Source organism: Pleurodeles waltl, chromosome 1_2 (assembly GCF_031143425.1).
Source record: "Pleurodeles waltl isolate 20211129_DDA chromosome 1_2, aPleWal1.hap1.20221129, whole genome shotgun sequence".
NCBI classification, from domain to species: domain Eukaryota; kingdom Metazoa; phylum Chordata; class Amphibia; order Caudata; family Salamandridae; genus Pleurodeles; species Pleurodeles waltl.
The window spans coordinates 1318078355-1318105348 of record NC_090437.1 but is presented as its reverse complement, the minus strand read 5'-3'; the positions used below and the strand labels follow the sequence as shown (position 1 = coordinate 1318105348).

Genomic DNA, 26994 nt, shown 5'->3' with positions numbered 1-26994 from the left:
GAAGACTTACCATCCTTCTTCTTGCCATCTTTGTCACCCCCTGTATGAATTTTTCTGTTCACCCTTGTTCTGAACCATTTGTCTGCCTTCTTTCCCAATTCTTGGGGAGAGGTCAGATCAGAGTCCACCAAGTACTGGTGCAACAAATCAGACACACAATTATTAAGAATATGCTCTCTCAGGATCAAGTTATACAGGCTGTCATAATCAGTAACTTTACTGCCATGTAACCACCCCTCCAAGGCCTTCACTGAATGGTCAATGAAATCAACCCAGTCTTGTGAAGACTCCTTTTTGGTCTCTCTGAACTTTATCCTGTATTGTTCAGTGGTTAAGCCATAACCATCCAGGAGTGCATTCTTAAGAACATGGAAATGATTGGCATCACTTTCTTTCACAGTAAGGAGCCTATCCCTACCTTTTCCACTAAATGATAGCCATAGGATAGCAGCCCACTGCCTTTGAGGGACATCCTGTACAACACAGGCCCTCACAAGTGCAGTAAACCACTTGTTAATGTCATCCCCCTCCTTATAAGGGGGAACTATCTTGTGCAGATTCCTGGAATCATGCTCTTTTACAGGATGACTATGGGGAATACTGCTGCTGCCACCATGGGTTTCTAAACCCAATTTCTGTCTTTCCTTCTCTACTTCTAAGGATTGTCTATCTAAATCCAGCTGTTGCTGTTTAAGCTTCAGTCTGGATTGCTCCACTCTCAATCTATTGAGCTCCCTTTCTAACATTCTGTCATCAGGGTGTGTGGGAGGGACATTCCTAGACACAGAAGTATGGTGAGAATGGACAGAAGGAGACCTGTCCCTTACAGAGGCCACCCTAACAGCTTGGCTAACAGAAACATCACTACCACTGTGGTGAGAATAAATGCTTTTGCTATGATGTGAGACAACACCATTTGTATGGTGTGGCTCTTCATCATTACCAACTATGCTAGACTGTCTAGTAATGGGCAGGCTAGGAACTTTCTTTCCTGAATCTTTTCCTGGGGGAGTCCCTGGATCAGATTGGGAACCATTTGCTACTTTTTCAACAGATGTGGCCCCTTTGGCCTTATCTTGTTCTCTAAGCATATTAAGCAATAATTCCAAGGAAGGATTCTTCCCTACACTCAAACCTCTCTCTATGCAGAGACTCCTTGCTCCTTTCCAGCTAAGGTGATCATATGCAATTTTAGACAGGTCAACATTTTGGCCTGTGCCAGACATTTTTAGAGAGAGTTAAAGTGATAGAAAAAGAGAAAAAAGTTTTCAGAACTTTTTAGAAAGACAGAAAAAACTTTTTAGAACTTTTTAGAAAGTTTAGAAGTACTTTTCAGCACTTAGAAAAGAGTGAAAAGAGGAAATGCTAAACTTTTTAGCAATGTGTACACACACTGAACTTGTTTTGTATATTTTTCTCTTATGAAAAGTACAATGACAAGAGTGGTAAGTAGTCTCAAAGCACTTATCCCACCGCTGCATAACCAATGTAGGAGGCTGGACTGGCTTGTAGTGAGTACCAAGGGGTACTTACACCTTGCACCAGGCCCAGGTATCCCTTATTAGTGTATAGGGTGTCTAGCAGCTTAGGCTGATAGATAATGGTAGCTTAGCAGAGCAGCTTAGGCTGAACTAGGAGACGTGTGAAGCAACTACAGTACCACAAGTGTCACTTGCACAATATCATAAGAAAACACAATACACAGTTATACTAAAAATAAAGGTACTTTATTTTTATGAGAATATGCCAAAGTATCTTAGAGTGTACCCTCAGTGAGAGGTTAGCAAATATACACAAGTTATATGTACACAATACCAAAAATATGCAGTATAGTCTTAGAAAACAGTGCAAACAATGTATAGTTACAATAGGATGCAATGGGGACACATAGGGATAGGGGCAACACAAACCATATACTCCAAAAGTGGAATGCGAACCACGAATGGACCCCAAACCTATGTGACCTTGTAGAGGGTCGCTGGGACTATTAGAAAATAGTGAGAGTTAGAAAATTAGCCCTCCCCAAGACCCTGAAAAGTGAGTGCAAAGTGCGCTAAAGTTCCCCAGAAGACAAAGAAGTCGTGATAGAGGAATAATGCAGGAAAGACACAAACCAACAATGCAACAACGATGGATTTCTAATCTAGGGTACATGTGGAACAAGGGGACCAAGTCCAAAAGTCACAAGCAAGTCGGAGATGGGCATATGCCCAGGAAATGCCAGCTGTAGGTGCAAAGAAGCTTCTACTGGACAGAAGAAGCTGAGGTTTCTGCAGGAACGAAAAGGGCTAGAGACTTCTCCTTTGGTGGACAGATCTCTATCGCCGTGGAGAGTCGTGCAGAAGTGTTTTCCCGCCAAAAGAGTGCCAACAAGCCTTGCTAGATGCAAATCGTGCTGTTAAAGTTTTTGGACGCTGCTGTAGCCCAGGAAGGACCAGGAGGTCGCAAATTGAACCAGGAGAGAGAGGGGATGTCGACCAAGACAAGGAGCCCTCTCAGTAGCAGGTAGCACCCGGAGAAGTGCCAGAAATAGGCACTACAAGGATGCGTGAAATGGTGCTCACCCGAAGTTACACAAAGGAGTCCCACGTCACCGGAGACCAACTTAGAAAGTCGTGCAATGCAGGTTAGAGTGCTGTGGACATAGGCTTGACTGTGCACAAAGGATTTCCGCCGCAAGTGCACAGGGGCCGGAGTAGTTGCAAAAGACGCGGTTTCCAACAATGCAGTCTGGCGTGGGAAGGCAAGGACTTACCTCCACCAAACCTGGACTGAAGAGTCACTGGACTGTGGGAGTCACTTGGACAGAGTTGCTGGATTCAAGGGACCTCGCTCGTCGTGCTGAGAGGAGACCCAAGGGACCGGTAATGCAGCTTTTTGGTGCCTGCGGTAGCAGGGGGAAGATTCCGTCGACCCACGGGAGATTTCTTCGGAGCTTCTAGTGCAGAGAGGAGGCAGACTACCCCCACAGCATGCACCACCAGGAAAACAGTCGAGAAGGCGGCAGGATCAGCGTTACAGAGTTGCAGTAGTCGTCTTTGCTACTATGTTGCAGTTTTGCAGGCTTCCAGCGCGGTCAGCAGTCGATTCCGTGGCAGAAGGTGAAGAGAGAGATGCAGAGGAACTCTGATGAGCTCTTGCATTCGTTATCTAAAGTTTCCCCAGAGACAGAGACCCTAAATAGCCAGAAAAGAGGGTTTGGCTACTTAGGAGAGAGGATAGGCTAGCAACACCTGGAGGAGCCTATCAGAAGGAGTCTCTGACGTCACCTGGTGGCACTGGCCACTCAGAGCAGTCCAGTGTGCTGGCAGCACCTCTGTTTCCAAGATGGCAGAGGTCTGGAGCACACTGGAGGAGCTCTGGACACCTCCCAGGGGAGGTGCAGGTCAGGGGAGTGGTCACTCCCCTTTCCTTTGTCCAGTTTCGCACCAGAGCAGGGGCTAAGGGGTCCCTGAACCGGTGTAGACTGGCTTATGCAGAATTGGGCACATCTGTGCCCAAGAAAGCATTTCCAGAGGCTGGGGGAGGCTACTCCTCCCCTGCCTTCACACCATTTTCCAAAGGGAGAGGGTTGTAACACCCTCTCTCAGAGGAAGTCCTTTGTTCTGCCATCCTGGGACAAGCCTGGCTTGACCCCAGGGGGGCAGAAACCTGTCTGAGGGGTTGGCAGCAGCTGCAGTGAAACCCCTGAAAAGGCAGTTTGGCAGTACCAGGGTCTGTGCTACAGACCACTGGGATCATGGGATTGTGCCAACTATGTCAGGATGGCATAGAGGGGGCAAATCCATGATCATAGACATGTTACATGGCCATATTCGGAGTTACCATTGTGAAGCTACATATAGGTAGTGAAATATATGTAGTGCATGCGTGTAATGGTGTCCCCGCACTCACAAAGTCCAGGGAATTGGCCCTGAACAATGTGGGGGCACCTTGGCTAGTACCAGGGTGCCCTCACACTAAGTAACTTTGCACCTAACCTTTACCAGGTAAAGGTTAGACATATAGGTGACTTATAAGTTACTTAAGTGCAGTGTAAAATGGCTGTGAAATAACGTGGACGTTATTTCACTCAGGCTGCAGTGGCAGGCCTGTGTAAGAATTGTCAGAGCTCCCTATGGGTGGCAAAAGAAATGCTGCAGCCCATAGGGATCTCCTGGAACCCCAATACCCTGGGTACCTCAGTACCATACACTAGGGAATTATAAGGGTGTTCCAGTAAGCCAATGTAAATTGGTAAAATTGGTCACCAGCCTGTTAGTGACAATTTGAAAGAAATGAGAGAGCATAACCACTGAGGTTCTGATTAGCAGAGCCTCAGTGAGACAGTTAGTCACTACACAGGTAACACATTCAGCACACTTATGAGCACTGGGGCCCTGGATATCAGGGTCCCAGTGACACATACAACTAAAACAACATATATACAGTGAAAAATGGGGGTAACATGCCAGGCAAGATGGTACTTTCCTACACCACCCCGCTTCCCTGAGCTTCTAAAGGCCCTAAGAACCCCATTCCATGGTCTGCTAACCTACTTAAAAGGGATGGGGCCATGTGCCCCAATCCCTGAGCCATTAATGGCCCGGGGACCCCATCCTACAGGACCAGCTCACTAGTTATGCCTTCTGGACATATTGGTTTTCATGCCCACATTGGCATGGCCAGGAAAACCTGTCTTTGCCCCCTCTTGGCAGGAGCATTTTGGGATCTCCCACCGAATGGGTGCCAATAGCAAGCATGCTCCCAGCTGGCAGGAGCTTTGAAAATGCTGCAGCTGGCTGGGAGCAGACCTTTGATACGTTTCCCTGCATGCACGGTTGCAGGCAGGGAAACAGATCAAATATTGCTCCCACCCAGAGGGAGCAGCATAGGTGCATGCTCCCTGTGGGCAGAAGCAATGCCTACTCCTTCTGCATGCAGGAAGATGGCTGCGATGGCCCTGGGGCTCCCCACATAACCTCCAGCAAATGCCTTGGGTGGGCACCAGGGAACCCACCTTTAATAAAGCAGGTTCCCAGCCCCAGAAAAGGCTCAGGGAGGAGGGACGTCCTGCCCCCTCCCCTTTATTTTAAGTAGTGGCCCTGGGTGATGAGGTCCCCAGGGCCTAACAAGGCTTGGGGAGGAGTGCCGCATGGGCCCCCTTATGTTTAATTTTTAAAATAAGACCCTTGGAGATGGGGCTCCCAGGATCTAAGAAAACTCAGGCAGGTGGCTGTTTGGCCCCCACACTTTTAAAAAAAAGGACCTGGGGAATGGGGTCTCAGGGCCTAATAAGGCTCTGGAAGGGGGGCCACTTGGCCCCCCTTCGCTTAAAAAAATATACACATATTACATCATTCATGACTATGAAATGATTGAAGACGTCACTGATGACATCTCAAATGAGATCATTGATGGCATCACTGATAGCATCATCCAAGTTTTTGTACATATTGCTCTACAGATTATTGTGGCATTAAAGACCTGAAAGTGAGTACAAAATAGCTCAGAAAAATATGAGGCATCATTTCTGCAATCACAGATACAACTCCCTTAGGTGTAGAAAGCATGGATCATGAGCAAAATTAACCCTATCCCATACACTTCACGGGTAGCGTCGTTCAGATTAACAATCAACCACAGACATATGGGATACCCTCATTGCATACAATGTTCAATCCGTAGAGAACTGTTCAGAGAAAGCCAAGTTCCTAAAAATACTGAACGTCTGTTCCAAAACAACTGGTCTACAACATAAAGCTTTTATCTGTATCGAACCCCTGACAGTCACTGAACCTACATTGAGAAATTATGGGGCATATTTATGAAAAGTGGCGCTGAACCTAGTGCAGCGCCACTTTTCTTGCGCCCCTTAGCGCCCACCTAACGCAACCATGTGTGCGCGGTATTTAAAAAATGGCACACCATGGCGGTAGTTAGGGGTACTAGCGTCAAAAGTTTTGATGCTAGTCCAGCACTTTACAGGACTAGATTCCAAAATGTTGACGCTAGTCCTGCAAAGCACCCAGAGGCCCATTGAATACAATGGGAGCCTCTTTCTTATGCCTGCGAAGAGCAGGCGTTAAAAATGCTGATAAAAATGGCTCCCCTTAGTGCCGGAATGCCCCCCTTGCATACATTATGCCTGGCGCAGGCATAATGTGGTGCAAGGGTTTACAAAGTTCTGCAATGCATGCATTGTGCCACTTTGTATATACGGCGTGGGGAACATGCCACGTTAGCACCGCCATAGCATCAAACAAATTACAATCTGGCAGCGCTAAGGTGGCACTAGGGGCTCTTAAATATGCCCCTAAGTTTATATGAGTAGAGAAGTGAGTACTGTAAACATTGTTCACTATATGGAGAGAGTTCTCTGCACCAAACTATTTTCAGACAGTGAAATCCTCATTAGAAATACACTACAGAGTATTCAAAAGTATCTACTAAGAGCAGTGTACTCTCTATGCAACACGACCAAAAAGACACTATTCACTTAAAACATGCAACGTCTTAAGTTGCTAAAGATTATACTACCTGCTGCCTTCATACTGTAGTGAAAACTTTACAGATAAAATTTTTAAAGCAAAGCAAGCACGTGTACATAGCTTAATATCTGGTGCACACGGTTTTCAACATTATGTAAAAATTGTCACGCTGAATCAATTCTGTCTAATAACTCAAGGCTGCTTACAATACAAGGTGCAATCTTTGCCCTATTGCAAACATTTTCTTTTTCTACAGTGTCTAAAAACTTGTGTGGAACATGCTGATCAGATGCTGTCAAAAGTCACACAGGGTTACTTTTCAATGTAAACATTTATAATGTGTTTGTTAGACCAAACTGCTTTAGGGTGGTCGTCCCCCAACTTTTTGCCTACGCCCTCCATTTTTCTGACCCTGTCTTTGCTGGTTTTAGGACTCTGAGCAATTTACCACTGCTGACCAGTGCTAAAGTGCATGTGCTCTCTCCCCTAAGCATGGTAACATTGATCCCCACCCAATTGGCATATTTAATTTACTTGTAAGTCGCTGATAAAGTGCACTAGAGGTGCCCAGTGTGTGTAAATTAAATGCTACTAGTGGGCCTGCAGCACTGGTTGTGCCACCCACAGTAGTACCCCCTTAACCATGTCTCAGGCCTGCCATTGCAAGGCCTGTGTGTGAAGTTTCACCTCAACTTGGCATTTTAAACTACTTGCCAAGCCTTACACTCATACGCAGGGTGCTATGTAAGTCAAAGGCTGGACATGTACTTATGTGTTTTACATGTCCTGGTAGGTGAAAACTCACAATTTTGTTTCCACTACTGTGAGGCCTGCTCCTCTCATAGGCCAGCTTTAGAATTACCCTTATATACTTTTATGTGGTAGATTCTGATCTCAAAGGAGTAGCCCTGACATGTTTAGTAAGGCCAGAATGGTAATAGAAAATCATGCTTACTGGTGAAGTTGGATTTAATAATGCTATTTAAGAAATGCCACTTTTAGAAAGTGGGCATTTCTCTGCACTTACTGCCATCTGTGCCTAACAGCCTGTCTCCAATCCACCTCTGGTCTTTGTTGGTTGACACCTCCCCTTGTGCATTCGGCCCAGACAGTGATAAACACAAGACACTCTTTCACATCTGTATTCATCTGCATACTGAATGGGTCTTCTTGGGCAGGAAGGATGGAGGGGCTCTCTCTTACACTTCAAAGGCCAGTGGCCTGCCCTCATACAAAGGACTGATCAATCAATCAATCAGGGGATCTGTATAGCGTGGCTAATCACCTGTGAGGGCCTCAAAGTGCTGGGGGAAGGAAGGAGGGGGTGAGGAAGGATCAGTCGAAGAGCCAGGTCTTGAGGTCCTTCCTGAACTAAGACAGAGTGGGGGACTGCCTGAGGTGGATGGGGAGGGTGGTCCAGGTCTTGGCGGTGATGTGGGAGAAGGATCTTCCGCGGGCTGTGGTTTTCCAGATGCGGGGGACCTTGGCGAGGGCCTGGTGGGTGGAGCTGTCTGGTGGGAGTGTAGAAGGCCAGTCTGTGGTTGAGGTAGGCTGGTCCGGGTTCATGTAGGGCCTTGTAGGCGTGAGTCAGTAGCTTAAAGGTGATTCTCTTGTCTATAGGCAACCAGTGTAGGTCTCTTAGGAGGGTGGAGGTGTGGCTGTGTTGTGGGGCGTTCTTAATGAGCTGGGCAGAGGCGTTTTGTATGCGTTGTGGTCTTCTCTTGGTCTTGGTGGTGGTTCTGGCATAGTAAGCATTGCTGTAGTCGAGTCAGCTGCTGACAAGGGCCTGGGTGACTGTCCTTCTTGTTTCGGTGGGGATCCATTTGTAGATCTTTGAGAGCATGCACAGGGTGTGGAAGCAGCCCGATGAGACAGCGCTCACCTGTCGGTCCATTGAAAGCGATGAGTCTAAGATGATGCCGAGGTTGCGGGCGCGGTCGGTGGGGGGGGCGTTTCAGAGCTTTTGGTGGTGGTCGGGTTGTTGGTGAGAGAGACTATCAGTTGGGTGTCATCGGAATAGGAGACGAAGTTGAGTGCATGGCTTCTGACGATGGCGGCTAGTGGGGTCATGTAGAGGTTGAAGAGGCTGGGAATCAGCGAGGATCCATGGGGGACACTGCAGTAGATCGGTGGCTTCGGAGAGAAAGGGGGGAGTCGGACCCTCTGTATTCTGCCGGTGAGGAATGAGGAGAGCCATCGCAGTGCTGCGTCTCGGATGCCAGCGTCGTGGAGGCATGTGCGTAGTGTGCCGAGAGACTGTGTTGAAGGTGGCAGACAGATCCAGGAGGATAAGGGCGACGGTTTTGCCTCAGTCAAGAAATGTGCGGATGTCATCTGTGGCGGCGAGGATGGCGGTCTCGGTGCTATGGTTGCTTCTGAATCCTGACTGTGAGGGTTCCAGGATGTTGCTGGTTTACAGGAAAGCAGTGAGTTGTTTGTTGACTGCCTTCTCAATGACTTTGGTCAGAAAGGGAAGCAGGGAGATGGGCCGGTAGTTCTTTAGGTCTGTCGGGCCAGCAGTGGGTTTCTTCAGTAGAGGTTTGATCTCGCCGTGTTTACAACTCTCTGGGAAGGTGGCAGATTCGAAAGAGTGGTTGATGGTATGCCGGAGTTTGGGTGCGATGATGTTGCTGGCTCTCCTTATAACCCCCCACAGGGATCCTGGCAGACAGGACTGGGCTGAAAGGGGAACCTGTGCACTTCAAAACCACTATTCGAAGTTCCCACCACTTCAACGGACTTTTGGGTATATATACTGAGGCTCTGACCCCACCATATCAGACACTTCTGGATCTACACTTGGACTCTGTCAGAGGAACTGCCTGGCTGCCCAAAGGACTCATCTGGACTGCTTCTCTGAGATGGACTGCTGCCCTGCTTGTTGCCCTACTGGGCTGATGGCCTCCGACTTTGCTGGAAGGACTTCACCTTCTCCAAAAGTGCTCTCCCCGGGCATTTATTGAGCTTGCCTCCTGTTCTGAAGTTTCAGGGCCAACAAAGACATCACCTACCAGCTCCTAGGTAGTTTTCCGACTTCAGCAACTCCAGCACTGTCGCCTCTGCTTGATGCCGCACCACTGCCTGCTCCGGCTCCATGGTTCTCATTGAACGCAACGACTGCGGCCTGCAATGCAACATTGTTGTGACACCACTGACATCCCGTGCCGTGATCGCGGCACTGCAAAGTTGACACATCACGTCTTGACAGACTGGATTCATCTGCCCTGTCGGGTCACAAGGAACCGATGCCTCGCCACCGAAAAATGTTGGTATTTTAAAGCTACCTGTAAGGAAATGCCTCCTTGGCATGGTTACCCCCTGACTTTTTGCCTTTGCTGATGCTATGTTTTGAATTGAAAGTGTGCTGAGGCCTGCTAACCAGGCCCCAGCACCAGTGTTCTTTCCCTAACCTGTACTTTTGTTCACACAATTGGCACACCCTAGCATCCAGGTAAGTCCCTTGTAACTGGTACACCTGGTACCAAGGGCCCTGATGCCAGGGAAGGTCTCTAAGGGCTGCAGCATATCTTATGCCACCCTGGGGACCCCTCACTCAGCACAGACACCCTGCTTGCCAGCTTGTGTGTGCTGGTGAGGACAAAACGAGTAAGTCGACATGGCACTCCCCTCAGGGTGCCATGACAACCTCACACTGCCTGTGCAGTATAGATAAGTCACCCCTCTAGCAGACCTTACAGCCCTAAGGCAGGGTGCACTATACCAGAGGTGAGGGCACCAGTGCATGAGCACTGTGCCCCTACAGTGTCTAAGCCAAACCTTAGACATTGTAAGTGCAGGGTAGCCATAAGAGTATATGATCTGGGAGTCTGTCAAACACGAACTCCACAGCACCATAATGGCTACACTGAAAACTGGGAAGTTTGGTATCAAACTTATCAGCACAATAAATGCACACTGATGCCAGTGTACATTTTATTGTAAAATACACCCCAGAGGGCACCTTAGAGGTGCCCCCTGAAACCTTAACCAACTACCTGTGTAGGCTGACTGGTTTAAGCAGCCTGCCACACTCGAGACATGTTGCTGGCCACATGGGGAGAGTGCCTTTGTCACTCTGTGGCTAGTAACAAAGCCTGCACTGGGTGGAGATGCTTATCCCCCTTGCAGGAGCTGTAACACCTGGCGGTGAGCCTCAAAGGCTCACCCCCTTTGTTCCAGCACCACAGGGCATTCCAGCTAGTGGAGTTGCCCGCCCCTCCGGCCACGGCCCCACTTTTGGCAGTAAGACCGGAGGAGATAATGAGGAAAACAAGGAGGAGTCACTGGCCAGTCAGGACAGCCCCTAAGGTGTCCTGAGCTGAGGTGACTCTGACTTTTAGAAATCCTCCATCTTGCAGATGGAGGATTCCCCCAATAGGGATAGGAATGTGCCCCCCTCCCCTTGGGAGGAGGCACAAAGAGGGTGTACCCACCCTCAGGGCTAGTAGCCATTGGCTACTAACCCCCCGGACCTAAACACGCCCTTAAATTTAGTATTTAAGGGCTCCCCAGAACCTAGGAGCTCAGATTCCTGCAACCTAAGAAGAAGAGGACTGCTGAGCTGAAAAACCCTGCAGAGAAGACGGAGACACCAACTGCTTTGGCCCCAGCTCTACCGGCCTGTCTCCCCCCTTCGGGAAGAAACTGCTCCAGCGACGCTTTCCCCAGGACCAGCGACCTCTGAATCCTCAGAGGACTGCCCTGCTCTAAAAGGACCAAGAAACTCCAGAGAACAGCGGCCCTGTTCATCCAAGACTGCAACTTTGGTTCCAAAGAAGCAACTTAAAGACAACTGCATTTCCCGCAAGAAGCGTGAGACTTGCAACTCTGCACCCGACGACCCCGACTCGACTGGTGGAGAAACAACGCTTCAGGGAGGACTCCCCGGCGACTCCGAGACTGTGAGTAACCAAAGTTGTCCCTCCTGAGCCCCCACAGCGACGCCTGCAGAGGGAATCCCGAGGCTCCCCCTGACCGCGACTGCCTGACTCTAAGATCCCGACGCGACCAGGACCTGAAGGATCGGAACTCCAGTGCAGGAGTGACCCCCAGGAGGCCCTCTCCCTTGCCCAGGTGGTGGCTACCCCGAGGAGCCCCCCCCTTGCCTGCCTGCATCGCTGAAGAGACCCCTTGGTCTCCCATTGATTCCTATTACAAACCCGACGCTTGTTTGCACACTGCACCCGGCCGCCCCCGCGCTGCTGAGGGTGTACTTTCTGTGTGGACTTGTGTCCCCCCCGGTGCCCTACAAAACCTCCCTGGTCTGCCCTCCGAAGACGCGGGTACTTACCTGCTGGCAGACTGGAACCGGGGCACCTCCTTCTCCATTGAAGCCTATGCGTTTTGTGCACCACTTTGAACTCTGCACCTGACCGGCCCTGAGCTGCTGGTGTGGTAACTTTGGAGTTGCTCTGAACCCCCAACGGTGGGCTACCTTGGACCCAAATCTGAACCTCGTAGGTGGTTTACTTACCTGCAAGAACTAACAATTACTTACCTCCCCTAGGAACTGTGAAAATTGCACTGTGTCTAGTTTTAAAATAGCTATATGTGTTTTATCTGAAAAGTATATATGCTATTGTGATTATTCAAAGTTCCTAAAGTACTTACCTGCAATACCTTTCAAATGAGATATTACATGTAAAATTTGAACCTGTGGTTCTTAAAATAAACTAAGAAAAGATATTTTTCTACACAAAAACCTATTGGCCTGAGTGTGTGTTCCTCATTTATTGCCTGTGTGTATGTACAACAAATGCTTAACACTACTCCTTTGATAAGCCTACTGCTCGACCACACTACCACAAAATAGAGCATTAGTATTATCTCTTTTTGCCACTATCTTACCTCTAAGGGGACCCCTTGGATACTGTGCATACTATTCCTTGCTTTGAAATAGTGCATACAGAGCCAACTTCCTACACTACCTCTATAACATACTTGGATTTGCATGTATAAGACTAGGGGAGTAAAAGTTGCTGCACTTTATTGCTACATTTATGTGGGTCATGATTATAACGTATACACTCCTATTTAGAAGGATTTTGTTTAGCAATGATAATTAATAGTAGCACATATCTTATGTAATGTATAAAAGGTAGATAATGACGGTTATTTATATTGAAATTACATGTTATCATTTATTTTAAGAAGGTCTTTTGAACTACAATGGATGTTTTTTATTTGCATGGAGTGAGTTAGTATTTTTTAAATGTATGATGTATTGGTTTTTATTTATTATGCATTTAATAATAAACTTGAACTTGACGCCTCGCCACCAATGCTGCATCAGCTTCCCTGCAACCAGGAGGAACCAACGCCTCACCTTCCCTGCCTCACAGTTCGGAACCAACGCCTCACCTCCCCAGACACCATAAGGGACCGACGCCGCACAACGTCTTTGTTTTTTCATTTTCAAAGGTACTGTGTCTGGGGATCCGTGCGACTCTCTTACCAGCAACGATGTCGTGATAGCCCCAGTTAGAGGTATTGCGTTTCTGAGTGCTTTATTGGGAATTAATCTTTAAAAAATCATATCTTCGCCTGTACACATTGGATATTCAACATTTTGACCTTATTTTGTTCAGATAAAGATTATCTATTTTTGTAAACTGATGTGGTGTACTTTTGTGGTGTTTTTACTGTGTTACTGTATGAGCTATTGCAAAAATGCACATTACCTTCTAAGTTACGCCTGCCTAGCCTGTGCCAAGCTACCGGAGGGTTAGCACAGGATAAATTTGATTGTGCTGTGATTTACCCTGAGTAGGATTGTGTTCCCTAATTGCACAAGGGTGTATACCTCTGCCAACTGGAGACCCATTTTCTAACAATGTACAATGCCTGTAAACAGCTATGATGGATTAGGAGCACATGCGTTTTTTAAACACTTAACCTATTAACGTGGACACAGGCTGAACAAAATGAGAGAAAGGAGTACTATAGTGATTATGAGCCACTATGTAAAGTAAAAATCAAGCTAACACAATTATTAGATGATGTCATCAGTGATGTCATAAACAATGTCATGTAAGATGTCATTAGTGATGTCATAACTAATGTCATAGAACATTTAATGATTGATGTAATATCTGAGGTCATAGGCCGTGCATGGCAGTGGCACAAGTTATAGTTATCTCTGCTACCTATAATTGGTGAATATATGTGGTTTTGAGTTCAAAACGTTGTGTTGGCATTGGCATATTTATCTAACTGTAATGTCACTTTACCCTTTCTAAGTGATTTTTTTAAACGTAAAGTAAAATATAATACCAATTTGTAACAATAACATCACACTATCCGTTGTTTTTTAGTGAAAGAAATATATGTGTGTATATATATATATATATATATATATATATATATATATATATATATATGTATATATAATGTAATTTCAAATGTAATCAGTGATGCTATCAATGATGTCTTAGAGCATGTCATGAGTAATGTAGTATGTGAGGCCATAAGCATTTATGGTGAGGGCACACCAGGCACTGCTCCCAACCCTGGCGGGCAGCCAACTCCATCCAAGAATGCTATATCATGATGCAGTAACACTATACACTACTAATCTCTCTGTATCTTTGCATGCAGTGCTAAATTTGTAAATAAAAACGAGCCGTACCTACAGCCCTCCTCTGAAACACAAGGCTGCTGCATTTAAATGTGCAAGCACAGAGTTCTGAGGCAGCGTAATCCTCAAGCCATCTCGGGCCTCTTTAATCTATTTACAGCCATTCCCTGCCCCCTCACCTCACTTTTGCAGCTTTCTGCTTTCTCCCTTTTTGACACTTTTCCATCTTTCTTTGCTCTATCTTTCCCACATCTGTCTTTTGCATGCAGTCAGAGGCGGCTGATGCAAAGCAAATATCAAGGGGAGGGAAGGGAGGGATGGAGGTGAATGCATTTTGTTTTTTAAATGACATCGTTCGTCGCAACCACTGCTCGGTCATCCTTCTTTTTTGTTCTGGTGCCCCAGCATTCACTGAGACACCAGAGCAGGCTATCCTGACACTGCTTACATGTTCAAGCTAGCATGAAAGTGCTGATCAGACACAACCCTAGGGCCTGTGCAGTTTCTCCAGTCTGGCAGTGTTCACAGCCAGGCTGGGGAAACCTAAGAGCGCATGTGTGTTTGTGGGCCCTCTTAGGCTCTCTCGCCTCATCACCCTCCCACCTCCCGAGGCCCGGCCCCACCCCCTCCCTTCACAGGCTGGCTGAGACAGCAGAAGAAAAATAAAACGATATTCAAGTATTGTTTTATTTTTCTGCTGCTGGCTCTTAGCCAGTGGGGTGACGCTCCTCCGCCATTGCAGAGGAACCACCCCTGCTCACAGTAAATTGCCTGATGCAGAAAAATAAGTGGAGGCCTTCAAAAATAAGCGCCGGTGCCCCCCACAGGCAACTACCCACTAACATTTAATACTGTTTGCACGTCACCATGAACAGCTCTCTGCTGCCCTCTAGTGAGGTGCCTGCTATACTGATTCGACATACATGCCCAGATGTTTACTTGTGCACTCACTGCCTCTCTCATTTACTCACAATTCATAATTATTCCAAATGCACGTGTGGAAATGCCCCCAGAACAGGAGGAGTGGTTGAAATGTTCCTGTTTCATTTCGTTATCAACATTGAAAACTATTGTTCTTGATGGAGATAAAAAGAATCAAAAAGAAGTCCATTGAAGTGCACAATTCCACACCTTTTAATCCCTGGATTAGGGGCAAAGAGAGTACTGGTGGAAAAGTATTATTTTTAATGACTGCTGTCACATCTGATTTTATTTTGAGTTTGTGAATAGACTGAATCCACGGTGAGCTCAGTCGTACAACTCACCGAAGTTCTATTTTTAGAGATTTGGGGCCGGCCTTCCCCAGGAGTACATCTAAGAGGCTTTTTCTATTTTGAAACAAAACAGTTTATCATGAACAATCTGCGTTCTGAGTACAGCTTCAGCCCTGTTTCCAGGTGTTAACAGCTTGGTCCATAAACCCTAGGATGAGAGTCACGCCTGTCCCTGGTTCGCTTTGTTACCTCAGTCAGGGCCGGTGCGTTGCATCAGGTAGTGCCCTGGGTCAGTCCCTGCATCAGGGGCGCTGGCCTGGGCCCATGCACAGTTCTTGTCCCTTACCTGGTGTCTGAAGAGGTCTCTGCAGGGACAGATGCTTCTCTCTATGCACGAAGGATCCCTCTGCACAGTGCCTGCCTCTGGGCGCAGAAACTCTTCTTTTAAAGAGCCTGGAATGCAGAAGTGTGAGGAGGCAGAAGGTGGGATGTACTTTTTCACGATAACCACTCCCCTGTCACTATTTACCGTGCGTGCAGAATGTCCTCACCCGCCGCATCCCCGGCATGTTGATGCAACTGAAAGGCCGGAGGAAAGAACATTCCACAGTACATCGCAAAAAGTCATTTAGATATCCCAAGATTTATAGTGTGTAGAATACCTGTAAACAGCTATTATGTATTAAACTACTTGCACGGTTTCACACGTGGCACATACGGAGATAGTTTTCCCCAATATAAACTGCAAATGAACGCTGAAGCCCGAGGAATACATGAGGAAGGGCTTGGGACAGATGCAAATGAAAAGGTAAACAAGAGGAATATCAGCCTTTGATTCATAAAATGCAGCACTCAGCAGTTCATCACACAAACACTGCAAGGGATGATAAATGAAAAACAAGGGGATTAGTTACAATATTGTGCTTCTTTCAGCGCTGCTCTGTGACCCACATTTTCTTATACAGCCTCCTCTGCCTGAGGGTGTAGCGGGCCAGAATTCTACTAGCAAGGTGAATCCTAATTCACTTCCCCACAAACTCTCCAGACAGGGAATCAAAAAAGATTGATGTGTTGGGGAAACATATGTTCTCACCCCTTCTGGATATGGTCAGTGAGCTCTTGTCAGCTGTCCCATCGGAATTTAGGGCCTCCAAGGCTTAAATCATTCAAGAAAGCCAGGATTCAGCCATATATGTCATTCGGGCAGACATGGATAATCTTTATTGCTTGGGGTGAGTGGGTGCCACTAGTGTGGTGCTCTGTAACCATGCAAGGATGCAGTCTGCTAGCCTTTCTGGAGCTGTGCAAACATCCCTCATGGAGATGCCTTTTCATGGAACCGCCGTTATGGTGGAAAGTCTCATTCCACCTTCGAACAAATGAAAGAAAATAGAGTCATGGTACGTTCTGGCGATTCTACTTTGGACAGTTTTCTCATAAGTTTTGCCCTTCCCTAGCTGCTCCAGATGGTTCCTGTATAGATAATGGCAGGCCTCTCTGCTGTCACAGCAGTCACCAGAGTCCTTTCATGGCAAGGACGTGGACCAAGCAGACATCGTGCAGGTCACCAGAGTAGGAGTCTGGCCTGGCTTGTAGTGGGTACCAGGGGGTACTTACACTCTGCACCAGGTCCAGTTATCCCTTATTAGTGTAGAAGAGGTGTTTCTAGCAGCTTAGGCTGATAGAAGGTAGCTATAGCAGAGCAGCTTAGGCTGAACTAGGAGACGTGTAAAGCTCCTACTATACCACTGGTGTCATATGCACAATATCATAAGAAAACACAATACAGATATACTAAAAATAAAGGTACTTTATTTTTATGACAATATGCCAAAAGTATCTCAGTGAGTACCCTCAGTATGAGGATGCCAAATATACACAAGATATATGTACACAATACCAAAATTATGCAGTAATAGCAAAAGGAAGTAATGCAAGCAATGTAAAGTTACAGTAGATTGCAATAGGAGCACATAGGTATAGGGGCAACACAAACCATATACTCCAAAAGTGGAATGCGAACCACGAATGGACCCCAAACCTATGTGAGCTTGTAGAGGGTCGCTGGGACTGTAAGAAAACAGTGAGGGTTAGAAAAATAGCACACCCCAAGACCCTGAAAAGTAGGTGTAAAGTGCACCTATATTCCCCAGAGAGCACAGAAGTCGTGATAGGGGAATTCTGCAAGGAAGACCAACACCAGCAATGCAATCAAAGTGGATTTCTGGACGAGAGTACCTGCGGAACAAGGGGACCAAGTCCAAGAGTCGCGACAAAGTCGAGATTGGGCAGATGCCCAAGAAATGCCAGCTGAGGGTGCAAAGAAGCTGCCACCGGATGGTAGAAGCTGTGGATTCTGCAAGAACGAAGAGGTTAGAAACTTCCCCTTTGGAGGATGGATGTCCCACATCGTGAAGAAGCTTGCAGTGGTGTTCCCACTCATAAAGACCGCAAACAAGCCTTGCTAGCTGCAAGGGTCGCAGTTAGAGTTTTTGGATGCTGCTGCGGCCCAGGAGGGACCAGGATGTCGCCACTTGGATGAGGAGACAGAGGGGGCGCCCAGCAAGTCAGGGAGCCATCACAGGAGCAGGCAGCACCCGCAGAAGTGCCGGAACCGGAGCTCACCCGAAGACACAAAAGGGAGTCCCACGACGCCGGAGGACAACTCAGAAGGTTGTGCACTGCAGGTTAGAGTGTCGGGGACCCAGGCTTGGCTGTGCATGAAGGAAATCCTGGAAGAGTGCACAGGAGCCGGACCATCTGTAAATCACGCGGTACCCAGCAATGCAGTCTAACGTGGGGAGGCAAGGACTTTCCTCCACCAAACTTGGACTGAAGAGCCACTGGACTGTGGGAGTCACTTGGACAGAGTTGCTGAGTTCCAGGGACCACGCTCGTCGTGCTGAGAGGGGACCCAGAGGACCGGTGATGCAGTCTTTTGTTCCCTGCGGTTGCCGGGGGAATATTCCGTCGACCCACGGGAGATTTAGTCAGAGCTCCTAGTGCAGTGAGGAGGCAGGCTACCCCCACAGCATGCACCACCAGGAAAACAGTCGAGAAGGCGGCAGGATCAGCGATACAAGGTTGCAGTAGTCGTCTTTGCTACTTTGTTGCAGTTTTGCAGGCTTCCTGAGCAGTCAGCGGTCGATCCTTTGGCAGAAGGTGAAGAGAGAGATGCAGAGGAACTCTGATGAGCACTTGCATTCGTTATCTAAGGAATTCCCCAAAGAAGAGACCCTAAATATCCAGAAAAGGAGGTTTGGCTACCTAGAAAGGAGGATAGGCTAGCAACACAGGTAAGAGCCTATCAGGAGGAGTCTCTGATGTCACCTGCTGGCACTGGCCACTCAGAGCAGTCCAGTGTGCCAGCAGCACCTCTGTTTCCAAGATGGCAGAGGTCTGGAGCACACTGGAGGAGCTCTGGGCACCTCCCAGGGGAGGTGCAGGTCAGGGGAGTGGTCACTCCCCTTTCCTTTGTCCAGTTTCGCGCCAGAGCAGGGCTGGGGGATCCCTGAACCGGTGTAGACTGGCTTATGCGGAGATGGGCACCATCTGTGCCCATCAAAGCATTTCCAGAGGCTGGGGGAGGCTACTCCTCCCCAGCCCTGACACCTTTTTCCAAAGGTGTACAACATATATACAGTGAAATATAGGGGTAACATGCCAGGCAAGATGGTACTTTCCTACACTTGTCCCCTTAATATGGATAAGTACAAGCAACTTCCCCTAATAGATGGTGTTGAGGTTCAGGCCTACAGGGACACAGGTGCCAGTGTTACCATAGTAATAGAGAAACTGGTACACCTTGAACAACACCTACTTGGTCACCAGTACCAAGTGACCGACGCTCATAACAACACTCTTAGCCACCCCATGGCTGTTGTGAATCTCAACTGGGGGGGGGGGGGGTTACTGGTCCAAAGAAAATTGTGGTTGCCTCAGATTTACCTGTAGACTGTCTACTAGGGAATGATTTAGAGACATCAGCTTGGGCAGAAGTGGAGTTGGAGGCACATGCAGCAATGCTGGGCATTCCTGGGCATATTTTTGCTTTAACCAGGGCTCAGGCCAAAAAGCAAAAAGGACAGGGTGACTTGGATCCTGGAACAACGGACCAAGTGCTCCCTAAAGCTAGGGTTAGTAAGGGTAAATCCCTACCCACTATCCCTCCCTCTACAGATGATTCTACTTCTGAGAAAGAAGAATTTCCCCCCTGTGCAGAACCTTCACCAGAGAAGCTTGAAGCTGACACTGCTGAGCTTTTGGGTGGAGGGGGGCCTGCCAGGGAGGAGCTGAGTGTGGCACAGCAGACCTGTCCCAAATTAGAGGGTCTAAGACATCAAGCTGTCAAACTGCAAAATGGGGATGTCAGTGACTCACATAGAGTTTACTGGGAGGACAACCTTTTGTATACAGAGGCAAGGGATCCAAAACCTGGAGCAACCAGGAGATTGGTCATTCCCCTGCAATACAGAGAGATCCTCCTAACTCTAGCCCACAACATTCCCTTGGCTGGACATTTAGGGCAAATTAAAACATGGGAAAGGCTTGTCCCCCTGTTTCATTGGCCTAGGATGTCAGAGGACACAAAATACTTTTGTAAGTCCTGAGTGACCTGCCAAGCCAGTGGCAAGACTGGTGGCACACCAAAGGCTCCCCTTATTCCACTGCCTGTGGTTGGGGTTCCCTTTGAAAGGGTAGGGGTTGACATAGTGGGCCCCCTTGACCCTGCTACTGCTTCAGGCAATAGGTTTATCTTGGTGGTAGTGGAACATGCCACAAGATATCCTGAAGCAATTCCTCTAAGGACCACTACAGCTCCTGCAGTGGCAAAAGCCCTCCTGGGAATCTTTTCCAGGGTGGGTTTCCCAAAAGAGGTGGTATCAGACAGGGGTAGCAACTTTATGTCTGCATACTTAAAGGCCATGTGGAAGGAATGTGGTGTAACATACAAATTCACCACACCTTATCATCCACAAACAAATGGACTGGTCGAGAGGTTTAATAAAACTCTCAATGGAATGATAATGGGACTCCCTGAAAAACTCAGGAGGAGATAGGATGTCCTGTTACCTTGCCTCCTTTTTGCTTACAAGGAGGTAACCCAAAAAGGAGTGGGCTTCAGCCCCTTTGAACTCCTATTTGGACACCCTGTAAGAGGTCCTCTAGCATTTGTAGAGGATGGTTGGGAACAACCTTTAAAAGCTCCTAAGCAAGACATAGTGGACTATGTACTTGGCCTAAGATCTAGAATGGCTGAGTATATGTAAAAGGTCAGTAAAAACCTTCAGGCCAGCCAAGAGCTCCAAAAGCAATGGCATGACCAGAAGGCTGTTCTGATTCAGTACCAACCAGGACAGAAGGTGTGGGTCTTGGAGCCTGTGGCCCCAAGAGCGCTCCAAGACAAATGGAGTGGACCCCACATTATTGTTGAAAAGAAGGGAGAAGTCACTAATTGTTTGACTTGGGCACTGCCAGGAGTCCCCTTAGGGTGCTCCATGTCAATCGTCTAAAACCCTACTATGACCGGGCTGATCTCACCCTGCTCATGGCAACAGATGAAGGACAGGAAGAAGAGAGTGACCCTCTCTCTGATCTCTTCTCTTCCACAGAACAAGATGCTCTAGTGGAAGTTGTAGTTTTAGCAGATTGTCTTACTGCTGAGCAGAAAGACCACTGCATAAATCTCCTGAGTCAGTTTTCTGAACTCTTTTCTACTGTGCCAGGCACCACTTCTTGGTGTGAGCACACTATAGATACTGGAGACAGCATGCCTGTCAAACGTAACATCTATAGGCAGCCTGACCATGTCAGAGACTGCATAAAACAAGAAGTTCAGAAAATGCTTGAACTGGGAGTGGTTGAGCACTCTGAAAGTCCATGGGCCTCTACTGTGGTACTTGTACCAAAGCCTCATTCCAAAGATGGGAAAAGGGAAATTAGGTTTTGTGTAGATTAAAGAGGTCTCAACCAGGTAACTAAAACTGATGCTCACCCTATACCCAGGGCAGATGAGCTAATAGATACACTGACATCTGCCAAGTATCTAAGCACCTTTGATTTGACTGCAGGGTATTGGCAGATCAAGTTATCAGAGGATGGAAAAGCAAAAACTGCATTTTCGACTATTGGATGGCACTACCAATTCACAGTAATTCCCTTTGGTTTGAAAAATGCACCTGCCACTTATCAGAGGTTGGTGAATACAGTCCTGCAAGGGTTGGAGGCTTTTAGTGCAGCATATCTAGATGATATAGCTGTCTTTAGCTCCACCTGGAATGATCACCTGGTCCTCCTATGGAAAGTTTTGGAGGCCCTGCAAAAGGCAGGCCTCACTCTAAAGGCTTCAAAGTGCCAGATAAGGCAGGGGAAAGTGGTTTATCTGTGACACCTAGTAGGTGGAGAACAGATTGCACCACTTCAGGGGAAAATCAAAACTATCATAAATTGGGTTCTACCTACAACTCAGACCCAGGTGAGAGCCTTCTTTGGCCTCACTGGGTATTACAGGAGATTCATAAAGAACTATGGCTCCATTGCAGCTCCTCTTAATTACCTCACTTCAAAGAAAAGGTCTAAAAAGGTATTGTGGACAGCTAGCTGTCAGAAAGCTTTTGAGGAGCTGAAACAGGCCATGTGCACTGCACCTGTCCTAAAAAGCCCATGTTACTCCAAGAAATTCATTGTTCAAACTGATGCATCTGAATTACGGGTAGGGGCAGTCTTATCACATCTCAATTCTGAGGGCCAGGATCAACCTGTTGCTTTTATCAGAAGGAGGTTGACCCCTAGAGAAAAGCGTTGGTCTGCCAAAGAGAGGGAGGCCTTTGCTGTGGTCTGGACACTGAAGAAGTTGAGGCCATACCTGTTTGGCACTCACTTCATTGTTCAGACAGACCACAAACCTCTACTTTGGCTAAAACAAATGAAAGGTGAAAACCCTAAATTGTTGAGGTGTTCCATATCTCTACAGGGAATGGACTACACAGTGGAACATAGACCTGGGAGTACCCACTCAAATGCAGATGGACTCTCCAGATATTTCCACTTAGACAATGAAGACTCATCAGGTCATGGCTAGTCTTATTGTCCTTCGTTTGGGGGGGGGGTTGTGTAGGAAAGTACCATCTTTCCTGGCTTGTTACCGCCATATTTCACTGTATATATGTTGTTTTAGTGTATGTGTCACTGGGACCCTGCCAGCCAGGACCCCAGTGCTCATATGTGTGCCCTGTATGTGTTCCCTGTGTGATGACTAACTGTCTCACTGAGGCTCTGCTAACCAGAACCTCAGTGGTTATGCTCTCTCTGCTTTCCAAATTGTCACTAACAGGCTAGTGACCAATTTCACCAAATTCACATTGGCATACTGGAACACCCTTATAATTCCCTAGTATATGGTACTGAGGTACCCAGGGTATTGGGGTTCCAGGAGATCCCTATGGGCTGCAGCATTTCTTTTGCCACCCATAGGGAGCTCTGACAATTCTTACACAGGCCTGCCACTGCAGCATGAGTGAAATAACGCCCACGTTATTTCACAGCCATTTAGCACTGCACTTAAGTAACTTATAAGTCACCTATATGTCTGACCTTTACCTGGTAAAGGTTGGGTGCAAAGTTACTTAGTGTGTGGGCACCCTGGCACTAGCCACGGTGCCCCCACATTGTTCAGGGCAAAGTTCCCGGACTTTGTGAGTGCGGGGACACCATTACACGTGTGCACTACACATAGGTCACTACCTATGTACAGCATCACAATGGTAACTCCAAACATGGCCATGTAACATGTCTAAGATCATGGAATTGTCACCCCAATGCCAACCTGGTATTGGGGAGACAATCCCATGATTCCCCGGGTCTCTAGCACAAACCCGGGTACTGCCAAACTACCTTTTTCAGGGGTTTCACTGCAGCTGCTGCTGCTGCCAACCCCTCAGACAGGTTTCTGCCCTCCTGGGGTCCAGCCAGGCTTGGCCCAGGAAGGCAGAACAAAGGACTTCCTCAGAGAGAGGGTGTTACACCCTCTCCCTTTGGAATAAGGTGTCAGGGCTTTGGAGGAGTAGCCTCCCCAGCCTCTGGAAATGCTTTGATGGGCACAGATGGTGCCTGTCTCTGCATAAGCCAGTCTGCACCGGTTCAGGGATCCCTCAGCCCTGCTCTGGCACAAAACTGGACAAAGGAAAGGGGAGTGACCACTCCCCTGACCTGCACCTCCCCTGGGAGGTGCCCAGAGCTCCTCCAGTGTGCTCCAGACCTCTGCCATCGTGGAAACAGAGGTGCTGCTGGCACACTGGACTGCTCTGAGTGGCCAGTGGTAGCAGGTGACGTCAGAGACTCCTTCTGAGAGGCTCCTTCAGGTTTTGCTACCCTATCCTCTCTCCTAGGTAGCCAAACCCTCTTTTCTGGCTATTTAGGGTCTCTGCTTTAGGGAATTCCTTAGATAACGAATGCAAGAGCTCATCAGAGTTCCACTGCATCTCTCTCTTCACCTTCTGCAAAGGAATCGACTGCTGACCGCGCTGGAAGCCTGCAAAACTGCAACAAAGTAGCAAAGACGACTACTGCGACCTTGTAACGCTGATCCTGCCGCCTTCTCGACTGTTTTCTTGGTGGTGCATGCTGTGGGGGTAGTCTGCCTCCTCTCTGCACTAGAAGCTCCGAAGAAATCTCCAGTGGGTCGACGGAATCTTCCCCCTGCAACCGCAGGCACCAAACAACTGCATTACCGGTCCTCTGGGTCTCCTCTCAGCACAACGAGCGAGGTCCCTTGAACTCAGCAACTCTGTCCAAGTGACTCCCACAGTCCAGTGACTCTTCAGTCCAAGTTTGGTGGAGGTAAGTCCTTGCCTCCCCACGCTAGACTGCATTGCTGGGAACTGCATGTTTTGCAGCTACTCCGGCTCCTGTGCACTCACCGAGGATTTCCTTTGTGCACAGCCAAGCCTGTGTCCCCGGCACTCTAACCTGCATTGCACAACCTCCTGAGTTGTCCTCCGGCGGCGTGGGACTCTCTTGTGGAACTTCGGGTGAGCACCGATTCACTCCACTTTGTAGGGCCTGTTCTGGCACTTCTGCGGGTGCTGCTTGCTTCTGAGTGGGCTCTTTGTCTTGCTGTACGCCCCCTCTGTCCCCTCACGCAATTGGTGACATCCTGGTCCCTCCTGGGCCACAGCAGCATCCAAAAACCCTAACAGCGACCCTTGCAGCTAGCAAGGCTTGTTTGTGGTCTTTCTGCGGGAAAACACTTCTGCACGACTCTTCACGACATGGGACATCCATCCTCCAAAGGTGAAGTTTCTAGCCCTTGTCGTTCTTGCAGAATCCTCAGCTTCTACCATCCGGTGGCAGCTTCTTTGCACCCACAGCTGGCATTTCGTGGGCATCTGCCCACTCCCGACTTGATCGTGACTTTTGGACTTATTCCCCTTGTTCCACAGGTACTCTCGTCTGGAAATCCATCGTTGTTGCACTGCTGGTGTTGGTCTTTCCTGCAGAATTCCCCTATCACGATTTCTGTGCTCTTTGGGGAACTTTGAGCACTTTGCATCTACTTTTCAGGGTCTTGGGGTGGGCTATTTTTCTAACCCTCACTGTTTCCTTACAGTCCCAGCGACCCTCTACAAGGTCACATAGGTTTGGGGTCCATTCGTGGTTCGCATTCCACTTCTAGAATATATGGTTTGTGTTGCCCCTATCTCTATGTGCCCCCATTGCATTCTATTGTGACTATACATTGTTTGCACTGTTTTCAATTGCTATTACTGCATATTTTGGTATTGTGTACATTTATCTTGTGTATATTTGGCATCCTCATACTGAGGGTACTCACTGAGATACTTTTGGCATATTATCATAAAAACAAAGTACCCTTATTTTTGGTATATCTGTGTATTGTGTTTTCTTATGATATTGTGCACATGACACTAGTGGTACTGCAGGAGCTTCACTCGTCTCCTAGTTCAGCCTAAACTGCTCTGCTAAGCTACCTTTTCTATCAGCCTAAGCTGCTAGACACCCCTCTACAATAATAAGGGATAACTGGTCCTGGTACAGAGTGTAAGTAACCCTTGTTACCCACTACAAGCCATGCCAGCCTCCTACAGGGTGTTACACCCTCTCCCTTTGGAAAAAGGTGTCAGGGCTGGGGAGGAGTAGCCTCCCCCAGCCTCTGGAAATGCTTTGATGGGCACAGATGTCTAAACTGACATGTCACTCCTATTTGTACCTACCGGCTGGTAGTGATTTTATCTGTTAAGAGTTCCAATTTGTTTTTGTTTTCAGCCTTGAAGAAGTCTGTGAGGACAAAACACGTGTTGGCTGTTACCGAATTCTCATATATTTATTTAACATATGGACGTTAATATCTCTGTACATGGATTCGATCTTTCATTTCTAAGGATTAAAAATTCCTCTGCAAGCTTATCCATCTTGGACTTATCACTTCGGAGTGCCCTGGTTGCTCTTTCTGCCTAGCATGCCCTCACACAATATAGACTCTCATCCCATAGAGTGTGTCTGGGGCAGGGTAAGGTAGAGGCAGGGTCTTGTGCACTACAAAGACTTTCCTGTGAAGTTTGCCTACTTCAAAGGCAGAAATGAGTATAACTATTGGATCGCTGACTCCACTTCTTCATCAAGAGGAACCTCTGCCAAGGAGAAGAGCTTGATGCTTTAAGAGGACCTGCCACTCTGCTGTTGCTTTGCTGTGCTGGCCTGCTGCTGCTGCTTCTGCCTGAGAGGGCAAGGACTGGACTTTGCTTTCTGAAATACTGCTTGTGAAATTTCTCCAAGGGCTTGGACTGAACTTGCCTCCTGTTAAGAAGTCTCAGGGACATCAAAGACTTCACCTACCAGCTTTTGGGTATGCTTGCTGTGGATCCTAACTTGCAAGTGGTGTCTAGTCCAGTTTCTGGGCCATTGGGATTAAAAACTGGCCTAAAAACAAAAAACAAGAAGAACCAGCTGCACCGACTCTGGACGACTCCAGGACCGATGCCACTGCTGGACTCCACGACGCTATCCGGCACCCAAAACTGCGTTCCTCGCTGGAGGGTGATGACTGCGACAGAGGCTGCAGGCCTGATGCTGCCACAGCCCCGCTGATGTCCCATGACCTTGTGAGTCCTGAGTGACGTGTCACTGTTGTCCATGACACCGGACTCCACAGCAGCGCCTCTAGCCCTATGGCTTGACCGCAACCCTGAGAGGTCACCCAAAGCGTCTTGACTAGCTGGATTAAATTACCCTGCCGGATCATAACAAACCAACACCTCACTCCGACGCCACGTCACCTCCCCTGCTCTGCAGTAAGGAACTGACGCCGCACCGGATCCAGCGACGCCTCACCTCCCCGACTCTGTGCACCAGCTTGTTTTCCTCGTTACCAAAGGTACTGTACCTGGGGGTCCTTGCGACTCCATGACCGGTGTGGCCTTCCCTGCAAGTGGCATCAGACTGTTGGGAACTACTCCGTCAACGACATCATGATAGCCCCTGTTGGAGCTATTGTGTTTCTGAGTGTTTTTATTGGTATTACATTTTTCAAAATTCATATCTTTGCTTGTGTATGTTGGATGTTTTGTTGTTTTGGTCTTGTTTGATTTACATCAATATTGGCTATTGTTCTAGGCTGGTGTGGAGTCCTTTTGTGGTGTTTCCACTGTGTGTGTTTGTACAAATACTTTACACATTGCCTCTGAGATAAGCCTGACTGCTTGTTCCAAGCTACCAA

At 47.9% G+C, this 26994-nt stretch overlaps 1 protein-coding gene across 2 annotated transcripts in view; it reads right to left on the bottom strand.

The window, feature by feature from the left end:
* LOC138251232 (uncharacterized) overlaps positions 1 to 15708 on the bottom strand; it is a 40028-nt gene extending 24320 nt beyond the window's left edge. For both annotated transcript variants that reach the window (XM_069205633.1, XM_069205634.1), the window contains exon 1: positions 15607 to 15708. The gene's annotated coding sequence lies outside the window, so the exon portion shown is untranslated. The remainder of the gene's footprint in view (positions 1 to 15606) is intronic.
* Between the last annotated feature and the right edge of the window lie 11286 nt (positions 15709 to 26994).